General features: G+C 41.5%; 46 non-coding genes across 46 annotated transcripts; all 46 read right to left on the bottom strand.

The window, feature by feature from the left end:
- Positions 1-83: 83 nt before the first annotated feature.
- TRNAV-AAC (transfer RNA valine (anticodon AAC)) lies at positions 84-156 on the bottom strand. The gene has a single exon. It is a non-coding gene; the product is annotated as a tRNA-Val (tRNA).
- Positions 157-573: 417 nt separating this feature from the next.
- On the bottom strand, positions 574-646 carry TRNAV-UAC (transfer RNA valine (anticodon UAC)). Its single transcript has one exon. It is a non-coding gene; the product is annotated as a tRNA-Val (tRNA).
- Positions 647-871: 225 nt separating this feature from the next.
- Positions 872-944, bottom strand: TRNAV-CAC (transfer RNA valine (anticodon CAC)). The gene has a single exon. It is a non-coding gene; the product is annotated as a tRNA-Val (tRNA).
- Positions 945-1,030: 86 nt separating this feature from the next.
- On the bottom strand, positions 1,031-1,103 carry TRNAV-AAC (transfer RNA valine (anticodon AAC)). Its single transcript has one exon. It is a non-coding gene; the product is annotated as a tRNA-Val (tRNA).
- A 417-nt stretch (positions 1,104-1,520) lies between these two features.
- Positions 1,521-1,593, bottom strand: TRNAV-UAC (transfer RNA valine (anticodon UAC)). The gene has a single exon. It is a non-coding gene; the product is annotated as a tRNA-Val (tRNA).
- A 225-nt stretch (positions 1,594-1,818) lies between these two features.
- Positions 1,819-1,891, bottom strand: TRNAV-CAC (transfer RNA valine (anticodon CAC)). Its single transcript has one exon. It is a non-coding gene; the product is annotated as a tRNA-Val (tRNA).
- Positions 1,892-1,977: 86 nt separating this feature from the next.
- Positions 1,978-2,050, bottom strand: TRNAV-AAC (transfer RNA valine (anticodon AAC)). Its single transcript has one exon. It is a non-coding gene; the product is annotated as a tRNA-Val (tRNA).
- A 417-nt stretch (positions 2,051-2,467) lies between these two features.
- TRNAV-UAC (transfer RNA valine (anticodon UAC)) lies at positions 2,468-2,540 on the bottom strand. The gene has a single exon. It is a non-coding gene; the product is annotated as a tRNA-Val (tRNA).
- A 225-nt stretch (positions 2,541-2,765) lies between these two features.
- Positions 2,766-2,838, bottom strand: TRNAV-CAC (transfer RNA valine (anticodon CAC)). The gene has a single exon. It is a non-coding gene; the product is annotated as a tRNA-Val (tRNA).
- An 86-nt stretch (positions 2,839-2,924) lies between these two features.
- TRNAV-AAC (transfer RNA valine (anticodon AAC)) lies at positions 2,925-2,997 on the bottom strand. The gene has a single exon. It is a non-coding gene; the product is annotated as a tRNA-Val (tRNA).
- A 417-nt stretch (positions 2,998-3,414) lies between these two features.
- Positions 3,415-3,487, bottom strand: TRNAV-UAC (transfer RNA valine (anticodon UAC)). The gene has a single exon. It is a non-coding gene; the product is annotated as a tRNA-Val (tRNA).
- A 225-nt stretch (positions 3,488-3,712) lies between these two features.
- On the bottom strand, positions 3,713-3,785 carry TRNAV-CAC (transfer RNA valine (anticodon CAC)). Its single transcript has one exon. It is a non-coding gene; the product is annotated as a tRNA-Val (tRNA).
- An 86-nt stretch (positions 3,786-3,871) lies between these two features.
- TRNAV-AAC (transfer RNA valine (anticodon AAC)) lies at positions 3,872-3,944 on the bottom strand. The gene has a single exon. It is a non-coding gene; the product is annotated as a tRNA-Val (tRNA).
- Positions 3,945-4,361: 417 nt separating this feature from the next.
- On the bottom strand, positions 4,362-4,434 carry TRNAV-UAC (transfer RNA valine (anticodon UAC)). The gene has a single exon. It is a non-coding gene; the product is annotated as a tRNA-Val (tRNA).
- Positions 4,435-4,659: 225 nt separating this feature from the next.
- Positions 4,660-4,732, bottom strand: TRNAV-CAC (transfer RNA valine (anticodon CAC)). Its single transcript has one exon. It is a non-coding gene; the product is annotated as a tRNA-Val (tRNA).
- Positions 4,733-4,818: 86 nt separating this feature from the next.
- TRNAV-AAC (transfer RNA valine (anticodon AAC)) lies at positions 4,819-4,891 on the bottom strand. The gene has a single exon. It is a non-coding gene; the product is annotated as a tRNA-Val (tRNA).
- Positions 4,892-5,308: 417 nt separating this feature from the next.
- Positions 5,309-5,381, bottom strand: TRNAV-UAC (transfer RNA valine (anticodon UAC)). Its single transcript has one exon. It is a non-coding gene; the product is annotated as a tRNA-Val (tRNA).
- A 225-nt stretch (positions 5,382-5,606) lies between these two features.
- Positions 5,607-5,679, bottom strand: TRNAV-CAC (transfer RNA valine (anticodon CAC)). Its single transcript has one exon. It is a non-coding gene; the product is annotated as a tRNA-Val (tRNA).
- Positions 5,680-5,765: 86 nt separating this feature from the next.
- Positions 5,766-5,838, bottom strand: TRNAV-AAC (transfer RNA valine (anticodon AAC)). Its single transcript has one exon. It is a non-coding gene; the product is annotated as a tRNA-Val (tRNA).
- Positions 5,839-6,255: 417 nt separating this feature from the next.
- TRNAV-UAC (transfer RNA valine (anticodon UAC)) lies at positions 6,256-6,328 on the bottom strand. Its single transcript has one exon. It is a non-coding gene; the product is annotated as a tRNA-Val (tRNA).
- Positions 6,329-6,553: 225 nt separating this feature from the next.
- TRNAV-CAC (transfer RNA valine (anticodon CAC)) lies at positions 6,554-6,626 on the bottom strand. Its single transcript has one exon. It is a non-coding gene; the product is annotated as a tRNA-Val (tRNA).
- Positions 6,627-6,712: 86 nt separating this feature from the next.
- Positions 6,713-6,785, bottom strand: TRNAV-AAC (transfer RNA valine (anticodon AAC)). The gene has a single exon. It is a non-coding gene; the product is annotated as a tRNA-Val (tRNA).
- Positions 6,786-7,202: 417 nt separating this feature from the next.
- On the bottom strand, positions 7,203-7,275 carry TRNAV-UAC (transfer RNA valine (anticodon UAC)). The gene has a single exon. It is a non-coding gene; the product is annotated as a tRNA-Val (tRNA).
- Positions 7,276-7,500: 225 nt separating this feature from the next.
- On the bottom strand, positions 7,501-7,573 carry TRNAV-CAC (transfer RNA valine (anticodon CAC)). Its single transcript has one exon. It is a non-coding gene; the product is annotated as a tRNA-Val (tRNA).
- Positions 7,574-7,659: 86 nt separating this feature from the next.
- On the bottom strand, positions 7,660-7,732 carry TRNAV-AAC (transfer RNA valine (anticodon AAC)). The gene has a single exon. It is a non-coding gene; the product is annotated as a tRNA-Val (tRNA).
- Positions 7,733-8,149: 417 nt separating this feature from the next.
- Positions 8,150-8,222, bottom strand: TRNAV-UAC (transfer RNA valine (anticodon UAC)). The gene has a single exon. It is a non-coding gene; the product is annotated as a tRNA-Val (tRNA).
- Positions 8,223-8,447: 225 nt separating this feature from the next.
- TRNAV-CAC (transfer RNA valine (anticodon CAC)) lies at positions 8,448-8,520 on the bottom strand. Its single transcript has one exon. It is a non-coding gene; the product is annotated as a tRNA-Val (tRNA).
- An 86-nt stretch (positions 8,521-8,606) lies between these two features.
- Positions 8,607-8,679, bottom strand: TRNAV-AAC (transfer RNA valine (anticodon AAC)). Its single transcript has one exon. It is a non-coding gene; the product is annotated as a tRNA-Val (tRNA).
- Positions 8,680-9,096: 417 nt separating this feature from the next.
- Positions 9,097-9,169, bottom strand: TRNAV-UAC (transfer RNA valine (anticodon UAC)). Its single transcript has one exon. It is a non-coding gene; the product is annotated as a tRNA-Val (tRNA).
- Positions 9,170-9,394: 225 nt separating this feature from the next.
- On the bottom strand, positions 9,395-9,467 carry TRNAV-CAC (transfer RNA valine (anticodon CAC)). Its single transcript has one exon. It is a non-coding gene; the product is annotated as a tRNA-Val (tRNA).
- Positions 9,468-9,553: 86 nt separating this feature from the next.
- Positions 9,554-9,626, bottom strand: TRNAV-AAC (transfer RNA valine (anticodon AAC)). The gene has a single exon. It is a non-coding gene; the product is annotated as a tRNA-Val (tRNA).
- Positions 9,627-10,043: 417 nt separating this feature from the next.
- Positions 10,044-10,116, bottom strand: TRNAV-UAC (transfer RNA valine (anticodon UAC)). The gene has a single exon. It is a non-coding gene; the product is annotated as a tRNA-Val (tRNA).
- Positions 10,117-10,341: 225 nt separating this feature from the next.
- Positions 10,342-10,414, bottom strand: TRNAV-CAC (transfer RNA valine (anticodon CAC)). Its single transcript has one exon. It is a non-coding gene; the product is annotated as a tRNA-Val (tRNA).
- Positions 10,415-10,500: 86 nt separating this feature from the next.
- On the bottom strand, positions 10,501-10,573 carry TRNAV-AAC (transfer RNA valine (anticodon AAC)). Its single transcript has one exon. It is a non-coding gene; the product is annotated as a tRNA-Val (tRNA).
- A 417-nt stretch (positions 10,574-10,990) lies between these two features.
- Positions 10,991-11,063, bottom strand: TRNAV-UAC (transfer RNA valine (anticodon UAC)). Its single transcript has one exon. It is a non-coding gene; the product is annotated as a tRNA-Val (tRNA).
- A 225-nt stretch (positions 11,064-11,288) lies between these two features.
- Positions 11,289-11,361, bottom strand: TRNAV-CAC (transfer RNA valine (anticodon CAC)). The gene has a single exon. It is a non-coding gene; the product is annotated as a tRNA-Val (tRNA).
- Positions 11,362-11,447: 86 nt separating this feature from the next.
- On the bottom strand, positions 11,448-11,520 carry TRNAV-AAC (transfer RNA valine (anticodon AAC)). The gene has a single exon. It is a non-coding gene; the product is annotated as a tRNA-Val (tRNA).
- Positions 11,521-11,937: 417 nt separating this feature from the next.
- TRNAV-UAC (transfer RNA valine (anticodon UAC)) lies at positions 11,938-12,010 on the bottom strand. Its single transcript has one exon. It is a non-coding gene; the product is annotated as a tRNA-Val (tRNA).
- Positions 12,011-12,235: 225 nt separating this feature from the next.
- Positions 12,236-12,308, bottom strand: TRNAV-CAC (transfer RNA valine (anticodon CAC)). Its single transcript has one exon. It is a non-coding gene; the product is annotated as a tRNA-Val (tRNA).
- Positions 12,309-12,394: 86 nt separating this feature from the next.
- On the bottom strand, positions 12,395-12,467 carry TRNAV-AAC (transfer RNA valine (anticodon AAC)). The gene has a single exon. It is a non-coding gene; the product is annotated as a tRNA-Val (tRNA).
- Positions 12,468-12,884: 417 nt separating this feature from the next.
- TRNAV-UAC (transfer RNA valine (anticodon UAC)) lies at positions 12,885-12,957 on the bottom strand. Its single transcript has one exon. It is a non-coding gene; the product is annotated as a tRNA-Val (tRNA).
- Positions 12,958-13,182: 225 nt separating this feature from the next.
- TRNAV-CAC (transfer RNA valine (anticodon CAC)) lies at positions 13,183-13,255 on the bottom strand. Its single transcript has one exon. It is a non-coding gene; the product is annotated as a tRNA-Val (tRNA).
- Positions 13,256-13,341: 86 nt separating this feature from the next.
- Positions 13,342-13,414, bottom strand: TRNAV-AAC (transfer RNA valine (anticodon AAC)). Its single transcript has one exon. It is a non-coding gene; the product is annotated as a tRNA-Val (tRNA).
- Positions 13,415-13,831: 417 nt separating this feature from the next.
- TRNAV-UAC (transfer RNA valine (anticodon UAC)) lies at positions 13,832-13,904 on the bottom strand. Its single transcript has one exon. It is a non-coding gene; the product is annotated as a tRNA-Val (tRNA).
- A 225-nt stretch (positions 13,905-14,129) lies between these two features.
- TRNAV-CAC (transfer RNA valine (anticodon CAC)) lies at positions 14,130-14,202 on the bottom strand. Its single transcript has one exon. It is a non-coding gene; the product is annotated as a tRNA-Val (tRNA).
- An 86-nt stretch (positions 14,203-14,288) lies between these two features.
- On the bottom strand, positions 14,289-14,361 carry TRNAV-AAC (transfer RNA valine (anticodon AAC)). The gene has a single exon. It is a non-coding gene; the product is annotated as a tRNA-Val (tRNA).
- Between the last annotated feature and the right edge of the window lie 176 nt (positions 14,362-14,537).

Raw genomic sequence — 14,537 nt, 5'->3', positions numbered from 1 at the left:
ATGAAAGACGTTACTGGGCTCACGACAAGCAATCGAGATCAAGAACTGAAAGTCAATAGCTTTGTCAGCAAAGCATAATGGCGTGTTTCTGCCCAGTTTTGAACTGGGGACCTTTCGCGTGTTAGGCGAACGTGATAACCACTACACTACAGAAACTCCGTGCTAAGCTCAAACTGTTCAAACACACCGAAATGAAATTGAAAAAAAATGATCCAGCCAAACTCAACAGGTCTTCCTCTATGTCTGAACACAGGACAAAGTGCACTTTTCAACCAAGGAACCTTTCATTTGTCAGACTACTGAAAAAAAGAAAAAACATGGAAACAAAACCATTTTGCAAAAAAAAAATCTCATGCCTTTGTCCAAAAGCCAAAAAGAAAGAGAAAAAGCAAGTAGATGCCTGCTTTCGCACCTTGATCCTATCAGGTGTTACTTGAACTAGAAAAACGTATACAATGTCAAAAACACACACTCTTGACAAAAGCAGACGCATGTAGAAATCATCAAAGGGGTAAAAATGATGCTGATTACATCAACAATATACACTTGTGATCAAAATAAAGAGAAACCGCATGCTTCTGCCCGGGATCGAACCGGAGACCTTTCGCGTGTAAAGCGAACGTGATAACCACTACACTACAGAAACTAGATAACAGACGTTACTGGGCTCACGACAAGCAATCGAGATCAAGAACTGAAAGTCAATAGCTTTGTCAGCAAAGCATTATGGCATGTTTCTGCCCAGTTTTGAACTGGGGACCTTTCGCGTGTTAGGCGAATGTGATAACCACTACACTACAGAAACGGAACGAAAAAGGTTACTGTGGTCATGGCAAGGAATAAAGATCAAGGATTGAAAGTCAAAATGCATTGTTTCTGCCCAGTTTCGAACTGGGGACCTTTCGCGTGTGAGGCGAACGTGATAACCACTACACTACAGAAACTAGATGAAAGACGTTACTGGGCTCACGACAAGCAATCGAGATCAAGAACTGAAAGTCAATAGCTTTGTCAGCAAAGCATAATGGCGTGTTTCTGCCCAGTTTTGAACTGGGGACCTTTCGCGTGTTAGGCGAACGTGATAACCACTACACTACAGAAACTCCGTGCTAAGCTCAAACTGTTCAAACACACCGAAATGAAATTGAAAAAAAATGATCCAGCCAAACTCAACAGGTCTTCCTCTATGTCTGAACACAGGACAAAGTGCACTTTTCAACCAAGGAACCTTTCATTTGTCAGACTACTGAAAAAAAGAAAAAACATGGAAACAAAACCATTTTGCAAAAAAAAAATCTCATGCCTTTGTCCAAAAGCCAAAAAGAAAGAGAAAAAGCAAGTAGATGCCTGCTTTCGCACCTTGATCCTATCAGGTGTTACTTGAACTAGAAAAACGTATACAATGTCAAAAACACACACTCTTGACAAAAGCAGACGCATGTAGAAATCATCAAAGGGGTAAAAATGATGCTGATTACATCAACAATATACACTTGTGATCAAAATAAAGAGAAACCGCATGCTTCTGCCCGGGATCGAACCGGAGACCTTTCGCGTGTAAAGCGAACGTGATAACCACTACACTACAGAAACTAGATAACAGACGTTACTGGGCTCACGACAAGCAATCGAGATCAAGAACTGAAAGTCAATAGCTTTGTCAGCAAAGCATTATGGCATGTTTCTGCCCAGTTTTGAACTGGGGACCTTTCGCGTGTTAGGCGAATGTGATAACCACTACACTACAGAAACGGAACGAAAAAGGTTACTGTGGTCATGGCAAGGAATAAAGATCAAGGATTGAAAGTCAAAATGCATTGTTTCTGCCCAGTTTCGAACTGGGGACCTTTCGCGTGTGAGGCGAACGTGATAACCACTACACTACAGAAACTAGATGAAAGACGTTACTGGGCTCACGACAAGCAATCGAGATCAAGAACTGAAAGTCAATAGCTTTGTCAGCAAAGCATAATGGCGTGTTTCTGCCCAGTTTTGAACTGGGGACCTTTCGCGTGTTAGGCGAACGTGATAACCACTACACTACAGAAACTCCGTGCTAAGCTCAAACTGTTCAAACACACCGAAATGAAATTGAAAAAAAATGATCCAGCCAAACTCAACAGGTCTTCCTCTATGTCTGAACACAGGACAAAGTGCACTTTTCAACCAAGGAACCTTTCATTTGTCAGACTACTGAAAAAAAGAAAAAACATGGAAACAAAACCATTTTGCAAAAAAAAAATCTCATGCCTTTGTCCAAAAGCCAAAAAGAAAGAGAAAAAGCAAGTAGATGCCTGCTTTCGCACCTTGATCCTATCAGGTGTTACTTGAACTAGAAAAACGTATACAATGTCAAAAACACACACTCTTGACAAAAGCAGACGCATGTAGAAATCATCAAAGGGGTAAAAATGATGCTGATTACATCAACAATATACACTTGTGATCAAAATAAAGAGAAACCGCATGCTTCTGCCCGGGATCGAACCGGAGACCTTTCGCGTGTAAAGCGAACGTGATAACCACTACACTACAGAAACTAGATAACAGACGTTACTGGGCTCACGACAAGCAATCGAGATCAAGAACTGAAAGTCAATAGCTTTGTCAGCAAAGCATTATGGCATGTTTCTGCCCAGTTTTGAACTGGGGACCTTTCGCGTGTTAGGCGAATGTGATAACCACTACACTACAGAAACGGAACGAAAAAGGTTACTGTGGTCATGGCAAGGAATAAAGATCAAGGATTGAAAGTCAAAATGCATTGTTTCTGCCCAGTTTCGAACTGGGGACCTTTCGCGTGTGAGGCGAACGTGATAACCACTACACTACAGAAACTAGATGAAAGACGTTACTGGGCTCACGACAAGCAATCGAGATCAAGAACTGAAAGTCAATAGCTTTGTCAGCAAAGCATAATGGCGTGTTTCTGCCCAGTTTTGAACTGGGGACCTTTCGCGTGTTAGGCGAACGTGATAACCACTACACTACAGAAACTCCGTGCTAAGCTCAAACTGTTCAAACACACCGAAATGAAATTGAAAAAAAATGATCCAGCCAAACTCAACAGGTCTTCCTCTATGTCTGAACACAGGACAAAGTGCACTTTTCAACCAAGGAACCTTTCATTTGTCAGACTACTGAAAAAAAGAAAAAACATGGAAACAAAACCATTTTGCAAAAAAAAAATCTCATGCCTTTGTCCAAAAGCCAAAAAGAAAGAGAAAAAGCAAGTAGATGCCTGCTTTCGCACCTTGATCCTATCAGGTGTTACTTGAACTAGAAAAACGTATACAATGTCAAAAACACACACTCTTGACAAAAGCAGACGCATGTAGAAATCATCAAAGGGGTAAAAATGATGCTGATTACATCAACAATATACACTTGTGATCAAAATAAAGAGAAACCGCATGCTTCTGCCCGGGATCGAACCGGAGACCTTTCGCGTGTAAAGCGAACGTGATAACCACTACACTACAGAAACTAGATAACAGACGTTACTGGGCTCACGACAAGCAATCGAGATCAAGAACTGAAAGTCAATAGCTTTGTCAGCAAAGCATTATGGCATGTTTCTGCCCAGTTTTGAACTGGGGACCTTTCGCGTGTTAGGCGAATGTGATAACCACTACACTACAGAAACGGAACGAAAAAGGTTACTGTGGTCATGGCAAGGAATAAAGATCAAGGATTGAAAGTCAAAATGCATTGTTTCTGCCCAGTTTCGAACTGGGGACCTTTCGCGTGTGAGGCGAACGTGATAACCACTACACTACAGAAACTAGATGAAAGACGTTACTGGGCTCACGACAAGCAATCGAGATCAAGAACTGAAAGTCAATAGCTTTGTCAGCAAAGCATAATGGCGTGTTTCTGCCCAGTTTTGAACTGGGGACCTTTCGCGTGTTAGGCGAACGTGATAACCACTACACTACAGAAACTCCGTGCTAAGCTCAAACTGTTCAAACACACCGAAATGAAATTGAAAAAAAATGATCCAGCCAAACTCAACAGGTCTTCCTCTATGTCTGAACACAGGACAAAGTGCACTTTTCAACCAAGGAACCTTTCATTTGTCAGACTACTGAAAAAAAGAAAAAACATGGAAACAAAACCATTTTGCAAAAAAAAAATCTCATGCCTTTGTCCAAAAGCCAAAAAGAAAGAGAAAAAGCAAGTAGATGCCTGCTTTCGCACCTTGATCCTATCAGGTGTTACTTGAACTAGAAAAACGTATACAATGTCAAAAACACACACTCTTGACAAAAGCAGACGCATGTAGAAATCATCAAAGGGGTAAAAATGATGCTGATTACATCAACAATATACACTTGTGATCAAAATAAAGAGAAACCGCATGCTTCTGCCCGGGATCGAACCGGAGACCTTTCGCGTGTAAAGCGAACGTGATAACCACTACACTACAGAAACTAGATAACAGACGTTACTGGGCTCACGACAAGCAATCGAGATCAAGAACTGAAAGTCAATAGCTTTGTCAGCAAAGCATTATGGCATGTTTCTGCCCAGTTTTGAACTGGGGACCTTTCGCGTGTTAGGCGAATGTGATAACCACTACACTACAGAAACGGAACAAAAAAGGTTACTGTGGTCATGGCAAGGAATAAAGATCAAGGATTGAAAGTCAAAATGCATTGTTTCTGCCCAGTTTCGAACTGGGGACCTTTCGCGTGTGAGGCGAACGTGATAACCACTACACTACAGAAACTAGATGAAAGACGTTACTGGGCTCACGACAAGCAATCGAGATCAAGAACTGAAAGTCAATAGCTTTGTCAGCAAAGCATAATGGCGTGTTTCTGCCCAGTTTTGAACTGGGGACCTTTCGCGTGTTAGGCGAACGTGATAACCACTACACTACAGAAACTCCGTGCTAAGCTCAAACTGTTCAAACACACCGAAATGAAATTGAAAAAAAATGATCCAGCCAAACTCAACAGGTCTTCCTCTATGTCTGAACACAGGACAAAGTGCACTTTTCAACCAAGGAACCTTTCATTTGTCAGACTACTGAAAAAAAGAAAAAACATGGAAACAAAACCATTTTGCAAAAAAAAAATCTCATGCCTTTGTCCAAAAGCCAAAAAGAAAGAGAAAAAGCAAGTAGATGCCTGCTTTCGCACCTTGATCCTATCAGGTGTTACTTGAACTAGAAAAACGTATACAATGTCAAAAACACACACTCTTGACAAAAGCAGACGCATGTAGAAATCATCAAAGGGGTAAAAATGATGCTGATTACATCAACAATATACACTTGTGATCAAAATAAAGAGAAACCGCATGCTTCTGCCCGGGATCGAACCGGAGACCTTTCGCGTGTAAAGCGAACGTGATAACCACTACACTACAGAAACTAGATAACAGACGTTACTGGGCTCACGACAAGCAATCGAGATCAAGAACTGAAAGTCAATAGCTTTGTCAGCAAAGCATTATGGCATGTTTCTGCCCAGTTTTGAACTGGGGACCTTTCGCGTGTTAGGCGAATGTGATAACCACTACACTACAGAAACGGAACGAAAAAGGTTACTGTGGTCATGGCAAGGAATAAAGATCAAGGATTGAAATTCAAAATGCATTGTTTCTGCCCAGTTTCGAACTGGGGACCTTTCGCGTGTGAGGCGAACGTGATAACCACTACACTACAGAAACTAGATGAAAGACGTTACTGGGCTCACGACAAGCAATCGAGATCAAGAACTGAAAGTCAATAGCTTTGTCAGCAAAGCATAATGGCGTGTTTCTGCCCAGTTTTGAACTGGGGACCTTTCGCGTGTTAGGCGAACGTGATAACCACTACACTACAGAAACTCCGTGCTAAGCTCAAACTGTTCAAACACACCGAAATGAAATTGAAAAAAAATGATCCAGCCAAACTCAACAGGTCTTCCTCTATGTCTGAACACAGGACAAAGTGCACTTTTCAACCAAGGAACCTTTCATTTGTCAGACTACTGAAAAAAAGAAAAAACATGGAAACAAAACCATTTTGCAAAAAAAAAATCTCATGCCTTTGTCCAAAAGCCAAAAAGAAAGAGAAAAAGCAAGTAGATGCCTGCTTTCGCACCTTGATCCTATCAGGTGTTACTTGAACTAGAAAAACGTATACAATGTCAAAAACACACACTCTTGACAAAAGCAGACGCATGTAGAAATCATCAAAGGGGTAAAAATGATGCTGATTACATCAACAATATACACTTGTGATCAAAATAAAGAGAAACCGCATGCTTCTGCCCGGGATCGAACCGGAGACCTTTCGCGTGTAAAGCGAACGTGATAACCACTACACTACAGAAACTAGATAACAGACGTTACTGGGCTCACGACAAGCAATCGAGATCAAGAACTGAAAGTCAATAGCTTTGTCAGCAAAGCATTATGGCATGTTTCTGCCCAGTTTTGAACTGGGGGCCTTTCGCGTGTTAGGCGAATGTGATAACCACTACACTACAGAAACGGAACGAAAAAGGTTACTGTGGTCATGGCAAGGAATAAAGATCAAGGATTGAAAGTCAAAATGCATTGTTTCTGCCCAGTTTCGAACTGGGGACCTTTCGCGTGTGAGGCGAACGTGATAACCACTACACTACAGAAACTAGATGAAAGACGTTACTGGGCTCACGACAAGCAATCGAGATCAAGAACTGAAAGTCAATAGCTTTGTCAGCAAAGCATAATGGCGTGTTTCTGCCCAGTTTTGAACTGGGGACCTTTCGCGTGTTAGGCGAACGTGATAACCACTACACTACAGAAACTCCGTGCTAAGCTCAAACTGTTCAAACACACCGAAATGAAATTGAAAAAAAATGATCCAGCCAAACTCAACAGGTCTTCCTCTATGTCTGAACACAGGACAAAGTGCACTTTTCAACCAAGGAACCTTTCATTTGTCAGACTACTGAAAAAAAGAAAAAACATGGAAACAAAACCATTTTGCAAAAAAAAAATCTCATGCCTTTGTCCAAAAGCCAAAAAGAAAGAGAAAAAGCAAGTAGATGCCTGCTTTCGCACCTTGATCCTATCAGGTGTTACTTGAACTAGAAAAACGTATACAATGTCAAAAACACACACTCTTGACAAAAGCAGACGCATGTAGAAATCATCAAAGGGGTAAAAATGATGCTGATTACATCAACAATATACACTTGTGATCAAAATAAAGAGAAACCGCATGCTTCTGCCCGGGATCGAACCGGAGACCTTTCGCGTGTAAAGCGAACGTGATAACCACTACACTACAGAAACTAGATAACAGACGTTACTGGGCTCACGACAAGCAATCGAGATCAAGAACTGAAAGTCAATAGCTTTGTCAGCAAAGCATTATGGCATGTTTCTGCCCAGTTTTGAACTGGGGACCTTTCGCGTGTTAGGCGAATGTGATAACCACTACACTACAGAAACGGAACGAAAAAGGTTACTGTGGTCATGGCAAGGAATAAAGATCAAGGATTGAAAGTCAAAATGCATTGTTTCTGCCCAGTTTCGAACTGGGGACCTTTCGCGTGTGAGGCGAACGTGATAACCACTACACTACAGAAACTAGATGAAAGACGTTACTGGGCTCACGACAAGCAATCGAGATCAAGAACTGAAAGTCAATAGCTTTGTCAGCAAAGCATAATGGCGTGTTTCTGCCCAGTTTTGAACTGGGGACCTTTCGCGTGTTAGGCGAACGTGATAACCACTACACTACAGAAACTCCGTGCTAAGCTCAAACTGTTCAAACACACCGAAATGAAATTGAAAAAAAATGATCCAGCCAAACTCAACAGGTCTTCCTCTATGTCTGAACACAGGACAAAGTGCACTTTTCAACCAAGGAACCTTTCATTTGTCAGACTACTGAAAAAAAGAAAAAACATGGAAACAAAACCATTTTGCAAAAAAAAAATCTCATGCCTTTGTCCAAAAGCCAAAAAGAAAGAGAAAAAGCAAGTAGATGCCTGCTTTCGCACCTTGATCCTATCAGGTGTTACTTGAACTAGAAAAACGTATACAATGTCAAAAACACACACTCTTGACAAAAGCAGACGCATGTAGAAATCATCAAAGGGGTAAAAATGATGCTGATTACATCAACAATATACACTTGTGATCAAAATAAAGAGAAACCGCATGCTTCTGCCCGGGATCGAACCGGAGACCTTTCGCGTGTAAAGCGAACGTGATAACCACTACACTACAGAAACTAGATAACAGACGTTACTGGGCTCACGACAAGCAATCGAGATCAAGAACTGAAAGTCAATAGCTTTGTCAGCAAAGCATTATGGCATGTTTCTGCCCAGTTTTGAACTGGGGACCTTTCGCGTGTTAGGCGAATGTGATAACCACTACACTACAGAAACGGAACGAAAAAGGTTACTGTGGTCATGGCAAGGAATAAAGATCAAGGATTGAAAGTCAAAATGCATTGTTTCTGCCCAGTTTCGAACTGGGGACCTTTCGCGTGTGAGGCGAACGTGATAACCACTACACTACAGAAACTAGATGAAAGACGTTACTGGGCTCACGACAAGCAATCGAGATCAAGAACTGAAAGTCAATAGCTTTGTCAGCAAAGCATAATGGCGTGTTTCTGCCCAGTTTTGAACTGGGGACCTTTCGCGTGTTAGGCGAACGTGATAACCACTACACTACAGAAACTCCGTGCTAAGCTCAAACTGTTCAAACACACCGAAATGAAATTGAAAAAAAATGATCCAGCCAAACTCAACAGGTCTTCCTCTATGTCTGAACACAGGACAAAGTGCACTTTTCAACCAAGGAACCTTTCATTTGTCAGACTACTGAAAAAAAGAAAAAACATGGAAACAAAACCATTTTGCAAAAAAAAAATCTCATGCCTTTGTCCAAAAGCCAAAAAGAAAGAGAAAAAGCAAGTAGATGCCTGCTTTCGCACCTTGATCCTATCAGGTGTTACTTGAACTAGAAAAACGTATACAATGTCAAAAACACACACTCTTGACAAAAGCAGACGCATGTAGAAATCATCAAAGGGGTAAAAATGATGCTGATTACATCAACAATATACACTTGTGATCAAAATAAAGAGAAACCGCATGCTTCTGCCCGGGATCGAACCGGAGACCTTTCGCGTGTAAAGCGAACGTGATAACCACTACACTACAGAAACTAGATAACAGACGTTACTGGGCTCACGACAAGCAATCGAGATCAAGAACTGAAAGTCAATAGCTTTGTCAGCAAAGCATTATGGCATGTTTCTGCCCAGTTTTGAACTGGGGACCTTTCGCGTGTTAGGCGAATGTGATAACCACTACACTACAGAAACGGAACGAAAAAGGTTACTGTGGTCATGGCAAGGAATAAAGATCAAGGATTGAAAGTCAAAATGCATTGTTTCTGCCCAGTTTCGAACTGGGGACCTTTCGCGTGTGAGGCGAACGTGATAACCACTACACTACAGAAACTAGATGAAAGACGTTACTGGGCTCACGACAAGCAATCGAGATCAAGAACTGAAAGTCAATAGCTTTGTCAGCAAAGCATAATGGCGTGTTTCTGCCCAGTTTTGAACTGGGGACCTTTCGCGTGTTAGGCGAACGTGATAACCACTACACTACAGAAACTCCGTGCTAAGCTCAAACTGTTCAAACACACCGAAATGAAATTGAAAAAAAATGATCCAGCCAAACTCAACAGGTCTTCCTCTATGTCTGAACACAGGACAAAGTGCACTTTTCAACCAAGGAACCTTTCATTTGTCAGACTACTGAAAAAAAGAAAAAACATGGAAACAAAACCATTTTGCAAAAAAAAAATCTCATGCCTTTGTCCAAAAGCCAAAAAGAAAGAGAAAAAGCAAGTAGATGCCTGCTTTCGCACCTTGATCCTATCAGGTGTTACTTGAACTAGAAAAACGTATACAATGTCAAAAACACACACTCTTGACAAAAGCAGACGCATGTAGAAATCATCAAAGGGGTAAAAATGATGCTGATTACATCAACAATATACACTTGTGATCAAAATAAAGAGAAACCGCATGCTTCTGCCCGGGATCGAACCGGAGACCTTTCGCGTGTAAAGCGAACGTGATAACCACTACACTACAGAAACTAGATAACAGACGTTACTGGGCTCACGACAAGCAATCGAGATCAAGAACTGAAAGTCAATAGCTTTGTCAGCAAAGCATTATGGCATGTTTCTGCCCAGTTTTGAACTGGGGACCTTTCGCGTGTTAGGCGAATGTGATAACCACTACACTACAGAAACGGAACGAAAAAGGTTACTGTGGTCATGGCAAGGAATAAAGATCAAGGATTGAAAGTCAAAATGCATTGTTTCTGCCCAGTTTCGAACTGGGGACCTTTCGCGTGTGAGGCGAACGTGATAACCACTACACTACAGAAACTAGATGAAAGACGTTACTGGGCTCACGACAAGCAATCGAGATCAAGAACTGAAAGTCAATAGCTTTGTCAGCAAAGCATAATGGCGTGTTTCTGCCCAGTTTTGAACTGGGGACCTTTCGCGTGTTAGGCGAACGTGATAACCACTACACTACAGAAACTCCGTGCTAAGCTCAAACTGTTCAAACACACCGAAATGAAATTGAAAAAAAATGATCCAGCCAAACTCAACAGGTCTTCCTCTATGTCTGAACACAGGACAAAGTGCACTTTTCAACCAAGGAACCTTTCATTTGTCAGACTACTGAAAAAAAGAAAAAACATGGAAACAAAACCATTTTGCAAAAAAAAAATCTCATGCCTTTGTCCAAAAGCCAAAAAGAAAGAGAAAAAGCAAGTAGATGCCTGCTTTCGCACCTTGATCCTATCAGGTGTTACTTGAACTAGAAAAACGTATACAATGTCAAAAACACACACTCTTGACAAAAGCAGACGCATGTAGAAATCATCAAAGGGGTAAAAATGATGCTGATTACATCAACAATATACACTTGTGATCAAAATAAAGAGAAACCGCATGCTTCTGCCCGGGATCGAACCGGAGACCTTTCGCGTGTAAAGCGAACGTGATAACCACTACACTACAGAAACTAGATAACAGACGTTACTGGGCTCACGACAAGCAATCGAGATCAAGAACTGAAAGTCAATAGCTTTGTCAGCAAAGCATTATGGCATGTTTCTGCCCAGTTTTGAACTGGGGACCTTTCGCGTGTTAGGCGAATGTGATAACCACTACACTACAGAAACGGAACGAAAAAGGTTACTGTGGTCATGGCAAGGAATAAAGATCAAGGATTGAAAGTCAAAATGCATTGTTTCTGCCCAGTTTCGAACTGGGGACCTTTCGCGTGTGAGGCGAACGTGATAACCACTACACTACAGAAACTAGATGAAAGACGTTACTGGGCTCACGACAAGCAATCGAGATCAAGAACTGAAAGTCAATAGCTTTGTCAGCAAAGCATAATGGCGTGTTTCTGCCCAGTTTTGAACTGGGGACCTTTCGCGTGTTAGGCGAACGTGATAACCACTACACTACAGAAACTCCGTGCTAAGCTCAAACTGTTCAAACACACCGAAATGAAATTGAAAAAAAATGATCCAGCCAAACTCAACAGGTCTTCCTCTATGTCTGAACACAGGACAAAGTGCACTTTTCAACCAAGGAACCTTTCATTTGTCAGACTACTGAAAAAAAGAAAAAACATGGAAACAAAACCATTTTGCAAAAAAAAAATCTCATGCCTTTGTCCAAAAGCCAAAAAGAAAGAGAAAAAGCAAGTAGATGCCTGCTTTCGCACCTTGATCCTATCAGGTGTTACTTGAACTAGAAAAACGTATACAATGTCAAAAACACACACTCTTGACAAAAGCAGACGCATGTAGAAATCATCAAAGGGGTAAAAATGATGCTGATTACATCAACAATATACACTTGTGATCAAAATAAAGAGAAACCGCATGCTTCTGCCCGGGATCGAACCGGAGACCTTTCGCGTGTAAAGCGAACGTGATAACCACTACACTACAGAAACTAGATAACAGACGTTACTGGGCTCACGACAAGCAATCGAGATCAAGAACTGAAAGTCAATAGCTTTGTCAGCAAAGCATTATGGCATGTTTCTGCCCAGTTTTGAACTGGGGACCTTTCGCGTGTTAGGCGAATGTGATAACCACTACACTACAGAAACGGAACGAAAAAGGTTACTGTGGTCATGGCAAGGAATAAAGATCAAGGATTGAAAGTCAAAATGCATTGTTTCTGCCCAGTTTCGAACTGGGGACCTTTCGCGTGTGAGGCGAACGTGATAACCACTACACTACAGAAACTAGATGAAAGACGTTACTGGGCTCACGACAAGCAATCGAGATCAAGAACTGAAAGTCAATAGCTTTGTCAGCAAAGCATAATGGCGTGTTTCTGCCCAGTTTTGAACTGGGGACCTTTCGCGTGTTAGGCGAACGTGATAACCACTACACTACAGAAACTCCGTGCTAAGCTCAAACTGTTCAAACACACCGAAATGAAATTGAAAAAAAATGATCCAGCCAAACTCAACAGGTCTTCCTCTATGTCTGAACACAGGACAAAGTGCACTTTTCAACCAAGGAACCTTTCATTTGTCAGACTACTGAAAAAAAGAAAAAACATGGAAACAAAACCATTTTGCAAAAAAAAAATCTCATGCCTTTGTCCAAAAGCCAAAAAGAAAGAGAAAAAGCAAGTAGATGCCTGCTTTCGCACCTTGATCCTATCAGGTGTTACTTGAACTAGAAAAACGTATACAATGTCAAAAACACACACTCTTGACAAAAGCAGACGCATGTAGAAATCATCAAAGGGGTAAAAATGATGCTGATTACATCAACAATATACACTTGTGATCAAAATAAAGAGAAACCGCATGCTTCTGCCCGGGATCGAACCGGAGACCTTTCGCGTGTAAAGCGAACGTGATAACCACTACACTACAGAAACTAGATAACAGACGTTACTGGGCTCACGACAAGCAATCGAGATCAAGAACTGAAAGTCAATAGCTTTGTCAGCAAAGCATTATGGCATGTTTCTGCCCAGTTTTGAACTGGGGACCTTTCGCGTGTTAGGCGAATGTGATAACCACTACACTACAGAAACGGAACGAAAAAGGTTACTGTGGTCATGGCAAGGAATAAAGATCAAGGATTGAAAGTCAAAATGCATTGTTTCTGCCCAGTTTCGAACTGGGGACCTTTCGCGTGTGAGGCGAACGTGATAACCACTACACTACAGAAACTAGATGAAAGACGTTACTGGGCTCACGACAAGCAATCGAGATCAAGAACTGAAAGTCAATAGCTTTGTCAGCAAAGCATAATGGCGTGTTTCTGCCCAGTTTTGAACTGGGGACCTTTCGCGTGTTAGGCGAACGTGATAACCACTACACTACAGAAACTCCGTGCTAAGCTCAAACTGTTCAAACACACCGAAATGAAATTGAAAAAAAATGATCCAGCCAAACTCAACAGGTCTTCCTCTATGTCTGAACACAGGACAAAGTGCACTTTTCAACCAAGGAACCTTTCATTTGTCAGACTACTGAAAAAAAGAAAAAACATGGAAACAAAACCATTTTGCAAAAAAAAAATCTCATGCCTTTGTCCAAAAGCCAAAAAGAAAGAGAAAAAGCAAGTAGATGCCTGCTTTCGCACCTTGATCCTATCAGGTGTTACTTGAACTAGAAAAACGTATACAATGTCAAAAACACACACTCTTGACAAAAGCAGACGCATGTAGAAATCATCAAAGGGGTAAAAATGATGCTGATTACATCAACAATATACACTTGTGATCAAAATAAAGAGAAACCGCATGCTTCTGCCCGGGATCGAACCGGAGACCTTTCGCGTGTAAAGCGAACGTGATAACCACTACACTACAGAAACTAGATAACAGACGTTACTGGGCTCACGACAAGCAATCGAGATCAAGAACTGAAAGTCAATAGCTTTGTCAGCAAAGCATTATGGCATGTTTCTGCCCAGTTTTGAACTGGGGACCTTTCGCGTGTTAGGCGAATGTGATAACCACTACACTACAGAAACGGAACGAAAAAGGTTACTGTGGTCATGGCAAGGAATAAAGATCAAGGATTGAAAGTCAAAATGCATTGTTTCTGCCCAGTTTCGAACTGGGGACCTTTCGCGTGTGAGGCGAACGTGATAACCACTACACTACAGAAACTAGATGAAAGACGTTACTGGGCTCACGACAAGCAATCGAGATCAAGAACTGAAAGTCAATAGCTTTGTCAGCAAAGCATAATGGCGTGTTTCTGCCCAGTTTTGAACTGGGGACCTTTCGCGTGTTAGGCGAACGTGATAACCACTACACTACAGAAACTCCGTGCTAAGCTCAAACTGTTCAAACACACCGAAATGAAATTGAAAAAAAATGATCCAGCCAAACTCAACAGGTCTTCCTCTATGTCTGAACACAGGACAAAGTGCACTTTTCAACCAAGGAACCTTTCATTTGTCAGACTACTGAAAAAAAGAAAAAACATGGAAACAAAACCA

The sequence above is a fragment of the Ranitomeya imitator genome, unplaced genomic scaffold (genome assembly GCF_032444005.1).
Source record: "Ranitomeya imitator isolate aRanImi1 unplaced genomic scaffold, aRanImi1.pri SCAFFOLD_24, whole genome shotgun sequence".
NCBI lineage: Eukaryota > Metazoa > Chordata > Amphibia > Anura > Dendrobatidae > Ranitomeya > Ranitomeya imitator.
Note: the sequence above shows the minus strand (reverse complement) of the source record. Positions and strands in the feature narration are given on the sequence as shown.